The sequence below is a fragment of the Falco cherrug genome, chromosome 3, assembly GCF_023634085.1.
Source record: "Falco cherrug isolate bFalChe1 chromosome 3, bFalChe1.pri, whole genome shotgun sequence".
Taxonomy (NCBI): domain Eukaryota; kingdom Metazoa; phylum Chordata; class Aves; order Falconiformes; family Falconidae; genus Falco; species Falco cherrug.
In genome coordinates this window covers 41,964,038-41,975,662 of record NC_073699.1, presented here as the reverse complement: position 1 = coordinate 41,975,662, position 11,625 = coordinate 41,964,038, and positions in this window count along the sequence as shown.

Sequence of the window (11,625 nt, the reverse complement as noted above, 5' to 3'; positions counted from 1 at the left end):
CATAGTAAAGCACTGAAGGCTAAACTACTTTCAATGGCTGTGGACTAAAGGTAATTCACCAAAAGCTTTGGAAGAGATTACATGCAAGTGCGAAAAGAAAAAAAAAAAAAAATTACCCCTCTTTAGGAGCTTGTAATTAGCTCTCCTTGAATAGGTGCTCACCCGGTTGTTTTTCTCTACTGACACAGTGCTTTCTGAGAGGTTTGGCACTGCTGGGCCAGAAGCTACAGGGAAGTGTTGTTGTTTGGTTCAGTCTGGCGAGACTTCAACCTGCAAAGCAGTAACAGGATGGCAGGGTGAACCAAAGCAGGGAAAACATGGGAGGGAATGGGCTTTTCTACTAATACCACAGCACAGGCCCTTCCAGCTCCTGAGGGCTGGTCATGCTCTTATCTGGAAGCATGACTGTACAGCAAAGGCTCATCTCAGAGCCATAAAAGCCTTCACACGTGTTCAGGGTATGCGTTGAAGAGGGAACCGATGCACCGCACTGCTGCTGTGATCTTCCAGCTGAACAGCCCCGATGCACGTCTCAACCTGCCGGGCTGCTATCTGCCTGTAACATAATACACACCTTAGTGAGAGATGAGTTTTCAGCAGGGACTTGAAAGAGGGGAAAGGTTACAGGCTTGAAGAGACTTCCCAGGCATAAGGTCTGGCACCAGCCCTCTGGTTCATTGCTCTTCATACCTGCGACACATATGCACACAGCCTGGAAAATTGAGATGGAGAGCTTTTTTGTCAGATGAAGCAAAGATGTGTGCTAGTGAGTCGCTGTAGCTGTATTTTTAACAGCAACCCCTGGCTGCTGTTCTGCCAGCGCTGCACTGAAACCCACCACAGCCTCTGCACCTCAGCATTCCTGAGTATGGGCAGCAACTCAGTGGAGCTAACCTTCAAGTACGCACGGACTGGCAGAGTGGTACAGAAGGGCAAAATAAACGGCGTCAGGTGAAAAGGGACAAATGTCCACTAGACAAAGTTAACTTTGAAGTGTTGCACATTCAGCAGCACATCTCAGCTTTACTTTTGCAATCTGAACTGGGCCGGTGCCTTCAGGGAGAAAAAAAGAGCAAACCTCCCCAGTCTTATCTTACTTTTGCTAGCTGAGGGATTGCTGTTTGTTTGGGCCAAGAACAATCATTATTCATAATGGAGCAAGTGGCTGGTTACTATCAGTTTTCTCCTTTTTTTTAACTAGAAAAAGCATGCATGGCCAGTGATGTATACAACTGGGGGTGGGTGGGGGGGTGGGGGGGGGTTAAAGAAAAAGTGTACCTATGCAATTCTTCACAGCATTGAAATGGAAATACCTAAGCACGGGTTTTATTGTTACATGTATGATGTGTCATACACGTTCATAACTGTTACCAGCCAAAATGAAGGAACTAAATCTACTTCTGTCTCTGCCACTAACATTTTAGATGGTTTGTTTTAATTAACCCTACCTCCTTTCTTCCCACAGCACTTGGTGCAGCTTATGACACGTTCAAACACTGGAAGAAAGAAAAATATAACTCGGAAAGCATAATGGTCCCAGTAACAGAAGCAATGTAGTAAGGACAGTACATGTTTGGTAAAGGGTGAATTTAATGTCCTACACTCTTCTTGCCCTGCAAAGATTACACCCAAATCACTGGCAGTTCACTGGATTTTTGTATGTGAATTAACATAAAAAAAAGCAATATTAAATAAATACTGGAATTCTGTATGTGCTCCAGTTTTTGGTTCATTGATGGGATATTTATAGTCTCAAACAATACTTATTTTCTGGAATGTTGTGTTCTGTTTTCCTTTGCTAACTTGGTTAGACCTGCTGTCCTGACCAGAAGAAACTAGAGCTTGGGGTTCAGATGGGGAAGTGATAATGGTCTCTGTGTAGCTCAGGTTGATTCATTTTTAGACAAAAATCTCCTGCTTAAAATGAGAAAGCTCCAAGCTGTTGCAGAGAAGGGTCTTTTTTTGAATTATCAAAAGATATTTTGCTGTCCTGTTTCTCATTTCACAGAAGCATGATGTAGTATTGACATAATTTTGTAAATTATTTTTCTTAAATACAGTAGTTTTGTGAATAATATACAATTGTTTTGGGGAAAAAACTGAGAAAAAAAACCCTCATATTTTTTTTACTAAAACATGAAACAATTTATTTCCTGTATTTAATTTAAAGTTATTATGTGAATTGAAGCACTTTTGGAAATGCTTATTAATAATACCTTAAATGCTTATTATTAATCTATCTACACAACACTAGGGTGGAGGCCAGGTAGTTTCAATATTCTCCATATTTGAATTCTGCCATGAGGGTAGAAGGATGAGCTTGTAATACATGGAACTTTACAGATAAATGCAATTTTCAAAAATATAAACATAAACCCCATTTTAACAACTGGCAACTGAGCAATACAGGCTGTATTAGTGACACCCAAAACACAGTAATCTAAGGAAATATGTATAAGGTTTTAAATTGCAGTTCTTGTCAAGGCAGTGTAAGCTTTATACTAAAACAAAAATAACACTCTTGCATTTCAGATAGTGAATATCAATTTACTTACTTTTACTTGGTTGTGTCTTTCAAAAGTAATATCACTTGCACTGGTTCATGATAAGAGTAATATCCATGCAGCCATTCGATTTCAAAACTTTACTGTAGGCATATAACTAATATTAAATTAAATGGGATTATTTTGGGAATCTGGATTATTGCATGTGGGCTCAGGAGTAAGGGGGTCTGAATCTGAATTCTGTTTCTGGAGTCAGAAATCAGGAAGAAAATGGAATCAGGAGTTTTAATACAAACCACTAATGCCTCAATAGTTTTTAAAACTGCAAATACAATTTTTAATTCTTGGATGGACTTTGCATGTCATGTTAAAGTAATTTACCCCCACGCAGCATGCTCCATGCTCTATATTGTCACTTGATGCATCCTTATTACTTCTCCAGGTATTAAAAGGGTACGATATGTTTTCATTTCATTAATCTTCTCTCAGGGGGCAGTGATGAGTTCATCCAACTCTCTACTCTCAAGACTGAAAATTCTTTTCAATTAAAAAATCATCTCCACAGATGGTACTGGCGTTAGCAGCAGCCCTTTCTGTCTACAACAACAAATATTGAGATATTTCAGGAATAACCCTATAAATCACTGGATATGGAATGATCTGCAGGATTAAAAAAAAAATAAAAAGCTACCAGAAATTAAGATGATGAGAATCTGGACCATATGGTTTATTCTGTCTTCAATGTATCAGTTTCATCACTGTGTCTGGACAATTTAATTGCATGTTAAGGTGAAATATAGTGAAAAATTTAACAAAGCTATTAGCTACAAATATGTTATCCAAAACATTAGGATCACAAAGGTGATAATAGAAATGGTTTAAACTCAGGGAAAATTCTCTGTTAAAGGGGATTAAAGAGACCATTTATTGAATAGGATGGATTTCTTCCAACCCCCTATGTGCAGAAAGCATGCAATGCGTGAATAATTCATCCAGAAATTCTATCGTGAAGTTGTATCAGTTTCCACAGTAAAACCTGGTTGTGGAGGAGGAAAATACATCAACATCTGTGACAGGCCCTATGAAGAGACAGTTGCAAAGCCTTTCAGGCACCAGGAGCAAACCAAAATATAATAAATTCACCAAGTGTCAAATTTGTGTCGGCTGAATAATGACACCATATGTCTGGGTTGCCGTGTCACTGCAGGCTGCCCCACAAAAGCAGCCCCCACGCCTCCCGTTCTCACCAGCCCCCCTCCCCAACCCCCCCATGGCTTTATAAAGTATGCGTTGGCAGGGGAAGTGCTTCAGCTACCGTTTTCCACCCCAAAGATGGATAGAGATCCACTTGATAAATATGACTCTTGGCTGTTCTTTTAAATCAGAGCTCAACCATGCCTTTTTATCCCTATCTCAAGCTAGGTGAAACGGTCACTTCCAGTCCAATGCTAGCTCTCTAATTTATTGTCCGATGAAATAGAGGCATCCGGCCCTGAAAGGATGGTTAGCATTCCAGAAGAGGCAGGCTTTCCTCAGCCCGAGGGGCATGAAACAGCTTAAAACTGCAGTCAGAGCTAGCTGACTGGGCTGGTGGCAAACCAGAACTACCCCGCAGGAGAGGCTCTTTCTTGGATGTAGTGATCTTCCCTGCAGCGAATAAAGCCAATAAATTCTGGTCCGGTGCTTGTGCCCCAGAAAAAGGTGCTGACTGCACTGTTCCTACTGTCTGATCCCTGCTGGCAACTGCTAGACAAATAAAACAGGGGAAAGTAAAGGGGCGGGGGGTGGAGGGAACAAGTTTTATGTGTTGAATTGGGTTTGCTCTACACTGAAAAACAGGGACAAAGAGAAAGGGCTCAGTTATTTCCCTGAACTGTCTGTGCTGACAGGTGAAATCACTCCAGATGACATATTTGACTCAAATCCTTGGAAAAGCACTTGAACTTCTCTCCAAGTTCTGCTTCAAGCCCCAGTTCTTCTACAAATTGCCTCACAAGTTGCCAACTTGCATTTTGTTTTAGAAAGCTCTAGTTTTGTTGTCAAGAGCCTCCCCACTCTAACACTGTGATTGCGGTTCCTCTTCCTGCAACCAGCTTGCCCTCGCTGGTAACTTTTGCAATTTTGTGTTTCCTAAAACTCAGTTTAAGAACTGGAAGTAAAAGATTTTTTAAGCATCATGAAGGTGATCCCGAGAAAATAGAGAACTGATTATTGTGGAACAGCTAGCCCATTACGTGGGCTGTTGACAAGAGATGGTTATGAGATCTAAAGAGGATATCAACAAGTCTCAGCCTCCATTGCGAAACAGAATACTATTAAATAAAGAAAATGTGAGATCAGTTTGAATCAAACTTTTTAATTACAGCAAAGTCAAACAAGTGTGAGCCTACACAGGAGGGAAGAAAAAGCTAATAGGAAGTTTTGCTGCCCAGCATAATTCTGTATTTTTGACATCTGGTCAGTGAAAATAATCCATAAATCCCTAAATACACTTGCTTTGAAGAAAGAGAAACAAAGTAAGCAGAAAAAAGCAAAAAAGAAACACCTACTAGAACAGGTGAACTCCACTGTGGGTTCAGTCACAGACATTTATCTGTCATCATTGGTTTTATGAACATCAGAATCAATGACAAGTCTGTCAATAAAAGGAGGGGAAAATGAAACCATGTCTTTAAAATAGAGAGGTAATATATCGTATATGTATATCTGCAATTGTATATGTTTATCTACAGGCTGTCAAGCTAACATACACATGGAAAATGAAAACCAGAATGCCCTCTAAGGAGGTCGTTGAAATGGGGAGGACAAAGTCATACTAGAATTGTTTTGGCTTGTGCTTTTTGCTCATTTAATGAAGAACTAGAGGTGTCTGAAAAAACTTTGATTGCAAAAAAACAAAAAGAAATTTGATATTTGGTTGAAGACAAACTCACAATTTGCAGTGAATAACATTTCAGACAGAAGTAGACTCTTGCTGGTTATTGAAGGACTGGCAGATCACTGGTTGCTTTTGTTGACTGTTTTTTTTGTGACTAATCAGAGTATAATAAACTATCTTGCTAAGAACATATTTGATTTATTTGGTTTTAATAATTAAATATACTGAATTCTTGTCAAGATCTTCTGGAGTGTCCAGTGGAAAAGGTGGTAAGTTTAGGAGACAAGACAGAGAGAGCTATGGTTAGTGAATTCTAGCAAGTTAAAAACCTTTCTGCTATGTACCCAGTGGGCCATTCCAAGGATGTACCTTTTAGAAATGTAAGTAAATCTCAGGTTGAATAGTGAAAGAGTAAAAAGGGTGTCTTTTATTATCTCATTTTCACAAAGCAGTTCTGTGGGTGTGGGTATGTGAAAAAGAGAGATCAGATTTTGTCACACTGATTTGAATCATTCCTGGTGAAGCATCAGGGGTTTCTATACACTTGAAGAGTCAACGAATTTGATCTATGTAAACCTTGCACAGGCAAGGCTTACAGCTTGATTTCTCTAAGTCCCTGTGTCTGTAAGACTCGACTGTGGAAATGAACATAGTAGCAGTTTTGAATACAAATAATTAATATTTCAGCTTGAACTAATTTAATTCTTAGGTTTGATAGCAGAAGCAGTAATTTCTTCTCAGACTCTTCATCTGTCTTCTGCAAGCCTCACTCAGCTCTACCTGGTACTTTACTTCCTCCTCGATCTGCTTCTTTCTCTTCTTTAACTCCCACCTCGTTTCTACAAGAACTTTCTTATTTTCTTTCCCCGTGTTTCTGCACACAAAGATGACAGAGGTTAGCCAGCTGCTCATGGACCACCTCACTCTCTTCTCTGTCTTCCTTGACTTGGTCTCCAGAGAAGGTAAAGCCTCAACTGCAAAGACAGCATCAAGGTTTATTTGGTGTCTACAGCACTGGGGTCCTGAACGTGGCAGAATCCTTTAGAGTAGCACACAATCCATTTCAGATAAGCAGCAAAAGCTGAAGAAAAAGTAATGCTGTCATCTGTCTATAAAAACTCTCAAAAGAGCCAAATGGAGGGAGCTTCTCATCTAAGCTATTGCTATTTACTTGTTTTGAATGTAGTTGTGAAAGTGGAGCTGGTATGAGGGAACCCACCACTCTCTGGAAGAGTAGAAACAGTTGGAGATTCATGGAGAAATGTATCTGTGAAAGTGACCTTTACTGTTGTAGCAGAGTGCTCTTTGATGCGTAAATCTCAAGGAGAGAGAAGCAGAAGGAGCTTTAGCTGCTGATTAAACTCTTTTCCATTAATAGTAGGACCAGACAGTAAAAGAAAGCCTGAAAGATGGTAACTAAAGAGTACTAAAAAGTCCTTTGGAAGAGAGCCCCCCCCAAAAGGCTGAGGAAACCTCTGGTTTCTAACAGGCTTACTATGCTATATTTAGCTGAGGGAAATGGCTAACAAATCTACTGCATTTATGTATGTATGTACGTATGTGTGTATATCTATATGCATGTGTATATCTATATGTATGTGTGTACATATATATAGATATTTTAGAACAGATGTAGTTTGGACTCCCCCATTACAACAGCAGGCTGGTCTGCATCCTTCTCAAGTGTTTCAGGGTTTTATACAGTTACAGAATATTCAGGAGAAAGCATGGGAGTTTTACAGTGCTGAGATAAAGCTGTGTGAAAAGTGCCTATACATCTCCACAAATATTTCAAAACTCAGAATCTCAGGAGACTCATTTTGCACTTAACACTGACACATGAAATTTTGTGAGCATGAGATTTTATGGAAAAGTGATCCATTTTCTTCAGTGGCCTGCATGCAAAGAAAAGCCACTGCACGCATCCTAGGGGCCCTTCTAGCTGCTTATCTAATTTAGGAAGGCTCTTAGCTGCTGCATCCTCAAACTTTGCGTAACAAATTAGATGCAGCAGCAGCTTTCTGGGAACTGTATAATTTACTCCCTGTCAAATTCCTCACAGAATCACAGAATGGTCAGGGGTGGAAGGGACCTCTGGAGATCATCTAGTCCTCACAGACTTTCAAGGCTGATGCAATCAGTACACATTTTTTCTGCATTGAGATGTAATTTTTGTGCGTGCAAACACGTTTGCAAATAGAGAGTTAATGGTAGGACCGAGGACCTTGGCATTAGCTTCTGTTCACCTTGCCTGAATGTCTGTTCTGAGGTGAAGTTTCTACATAAATACTCAAGGAAACAATTGAAAACACCACTAAGCTGGATGCCAGAATTTTTCTTCGCTTGGCACTAAATAAAATGAGCATGGAAATATGATTGTAATGGAATGTATTATGCAGTAATCTCAAGTGAAGTGTAAGAGTTCCCTGGCTATGTAAGTCAAGGGAATTGAAGACATTAGAGTCTGGAGCAAAGAAGGGCTTAATCCAGCCGGAGAGGCTTTAGACCTTTGATGCCACAGATCATTTTCTAGACACTATCTTCCACCTTAAAAAATTATGTAAATTGAATGTTGAATTATTGTTAAATGCAACAAAATCTCAATCTCCACAATAATTGTAAGCACCCAGATCAAGCCTGTCTTTTTAGACTGTTTATATTGCCCTTCTAAGAACAGGAGACAAAAGGATACACAAAATTCATAATGTAACTCAGGTAACCAAGGGAGGACTGAGCATGGTAGCACATGACAACAGTATCATGGGCTGAAATATTTCTGGCAGAAACCGACTGAAACTTTACTGGTATTCAGATACAACATACTGAAGTCACTAGTATTTCTCTTTCTCTGCAATTCCAAATCTGAAGAACATTTTCTAGAAGAGTAATATGTTTTTGTGGAAACTGCACACATGGAGAAAAGGGAAAGGGAAAAAGAAAGAGAAAGGAGGGGAAAAGAAAAGAAAAAAGTGGAAGGGAAAGAGGAAAGTTCTTCTATTAACAGAGATTTTTCTACTAGCTCAATCTGTTGCTTTGACGAATGCACTGATTATTTGTTATGACTGCTGTCCCCTCTCCAAAGGTCTGCTTAGTACAAGGTCTACTGTAAAGGAATGAAGCATTCATAATATACAGCTGTGGGCTGGCTTCAGGGGCGGTGGGTTGGCTGATGTAGATAAGGGGCAGCTGTGGCTGGTTCTGTTAAGTGGTTGGGCAGCCAATGGAGAGAGAAGGAGAAAGAAGCAGAGAGAACACATGCCCTGGATGAGAAAAGACTGGGAGAAGGCAGCAGAGGAACTAGCATGAAGAATATGCTGGTATGTGACGGTAAAAGACCTTGTTGCAGCCAGCTAGTTTGGAGAGCGTTGTGACAGTCTACCTCTTTCACAGTTGTATTACAAACCAGATTTCCACTTCCTAAGCAGAAACAGATATGTAAACCAGAAAGTTCAACTTGCTACATGCTCATCTAGTCTATTTTGCCAGAGTGTATTGGATTGGTATTTTATTTATATTTAAATAACCTCAATTTCACACTCAGTGTATGCAGAAATGAAAAGAAGAAAGACCCTATGCCGTATATAGCAGCACTGATGCTTACAGCAGTTGTAATGGCTTGGCAGGCTGCTATGGTGACAAGTGTAATGGACCAATTTGAACAGACCAGACTGCTCCTGCCAGTTTTCAGTAAATCAGGTGTTGAGCTCCAAATTAATAAACCATCATGTATAAGCTTTTCCATCAGAAGTTCTCCCTAATACATTGTTAAAGCATTTCCTGGTTTTACTTTATACTTTTCTGAGGGTGATTCTTCTCATTTTGCCCTAAATTGCAGTTCTCTTCATGGAATCATCTAGGCTGGAAAAAATCTTTAATAACATCTCCTTGCTCTTCACATGTATTCCCTTTTCAGTCTCCATTGTTAAATGGCACCCTCCCATCCCCACATTATTAGATTACTCACAGGAAGTGTCAATGTACAATTACAGACTCTGTAATTGGTCGTCCACGCTAAAGAATACAAAATCAGTTTTTAAAATCTGTTCTCATGTGTAGCTCTCACCAGCTCCAAGATTATGGTTACTAGAATATATAACAGCATTATAACACAAAATAAGCAGAGTATACGCATATTGAACTCATGACTGCCCTGTTAGTAAATCTAAAACATTTAAATATCCAAAGCACTAAAGCTGAACACTTTCCCCTGTCAAACATTTTACTTAAGATATTGTTTGCACTGTCAAAGAGATCCAAATATCTTTCAAGGATCTTCTAAAAATTAGACTTTACTTTTTGGTTTTAAATAGATGTTTTAAGTCTTTGATGCAGAGTTGCCCTCTGTTTTACCTGTAGCAAAAGCAGAAAACCTGTGTGGACCAGAAATAACCTCTAGGCATCAAACCTGCAGCCTCAAAAACCACTAAATGAGTTTCTTTTTCCTTCACACATCCTTTCTACACAGCAAAATATTTAAAGTGATGCCAAAAACATAAAGAAGATGAGCTACCTCATAAACTCCTGGCTACCGATGCCTGCCCTGGAGTCACAAGCCCATTGTTTACCTTTTCTTTTGAAGCCTGGGAAAAAAATATATCAAAGTATTTCAGGCTGCCAGAACTTTGCACACACAGACACTGGCATTGTGACAGGAAACCCAGATGAGAAAAGATGTCTAGGCTTAAATATCATACTCCCCTGAGCTCTTCTTGGGAACTTGAAAGCTTCAAGGTAGTGATTATAAAATCTCGCACAGAAATGGAAGCACAGTACGACTAAACCTACTCTTCCTTCTGTGAACCTGCTGAGCCTGACATCATCTCTCACTTCTTCAGCCAAAACTGCAATGGGAAAAGGTCTGAAATGGACTATTTTGTTTTCCTGCCCATGTTTGGCTTTCCATATGGTTTGCCATTGTCCAGTGCTAGTTTACAGCATATACTTTGCTGTATAGCAGAGAAAGTGAGTGATTTTCTAAGGTTATGTATTGATTTGCCAAATGGGCATAAATATATTCTGTATTGAAAGGTGTTGCACAGCTCATCATCAGCTGCATAGAGCTACTAGCAAAATTTCTACCTTTAGTAGTGTCATTTTTTTTCAGGAAGACATTCCCTTTTCCTCTGACCTTCCAAGTAATGTTTTTTGCTCTACACATACCTTTCATCTGTCTCTTGCCTGTCCCCAGGCAAATATTCCACTTCACCAGTGGAAACCCTCTGCTTCAAACCAGTATCTTTTGACCTTACAGAACTTGTGTCTTTCAGATACTGCAACAATTGCCCCTTCAGGTAGCCATGGGTATAACAGTCCTGTATTCCAGCCATTCTGCACTTTAATTGATTAATTATGCAGTTTAATTGAACAGTTAGACAACTCCTCAGTGTAAATAATAGCCAAAGAAGCCAAGCTCCCTGAAACAAAGACACTGTATTTCCTGTACCATTTCTGTGCATCAGAAGTTTTCCCCTTGGTCACAAACCTGAGATATCCAAGACTTAAAATAATAGCAGGATGTTAATCTTTAATATATTCCAAGTCAATGTGGTATGTCATAGGCTGAGCGGAGGAACAGTTCTGGCTTATTTAAAAAACTGTTCTATCACAACTTAGAAATACCCTTGTACTGAAGAAGGAAAAAGACATCCCACCCACACACGCATTTCTCTGTTTTGAAGTACCAGTCCCCTTTCTCAGCAGGTCCCTTCACTCACACAGAAACTGAGCAATGGCTGCAGCTTCCTTAGGTCAGCTTCTAGGGATAGATAAGCAGTTGCCCTTTGTTTTTAAGGCTAACCCACACAACTTTTTTGGCTCATTTTTATATAGACCATGTAGTGTTTGGGCAAGCAGAAAGACTGTGGCCACTTATAGGCACAATAGTAAAAAAAGGATAAGGCATAACAAGGCAATAATAATCTTCCATGTTATACATATCCCAATTCATTCACCATAACGTTCCTTCAAGAGACCACCCTGTGCCACCGTATAATAAAGTGATACCTTCTCTCATCATACCATGGGACTTCTCCTTACTGAAACAATATAACATCTTTGTATTCCAGATGATCCCACCGAAAACAATTTTGATAGCATATTGAAGACTAAACTATTCCAAGATGTTGGCAACTACCAACCCAAATTCCAGCAACGCAGAATTTTAACATTAGGATCCTCTGTTTGAGCAATCTCTTTGCTCTGGGCTATATTCCAGCAACACCCTTCTCCATTGTCCTAGCAGCA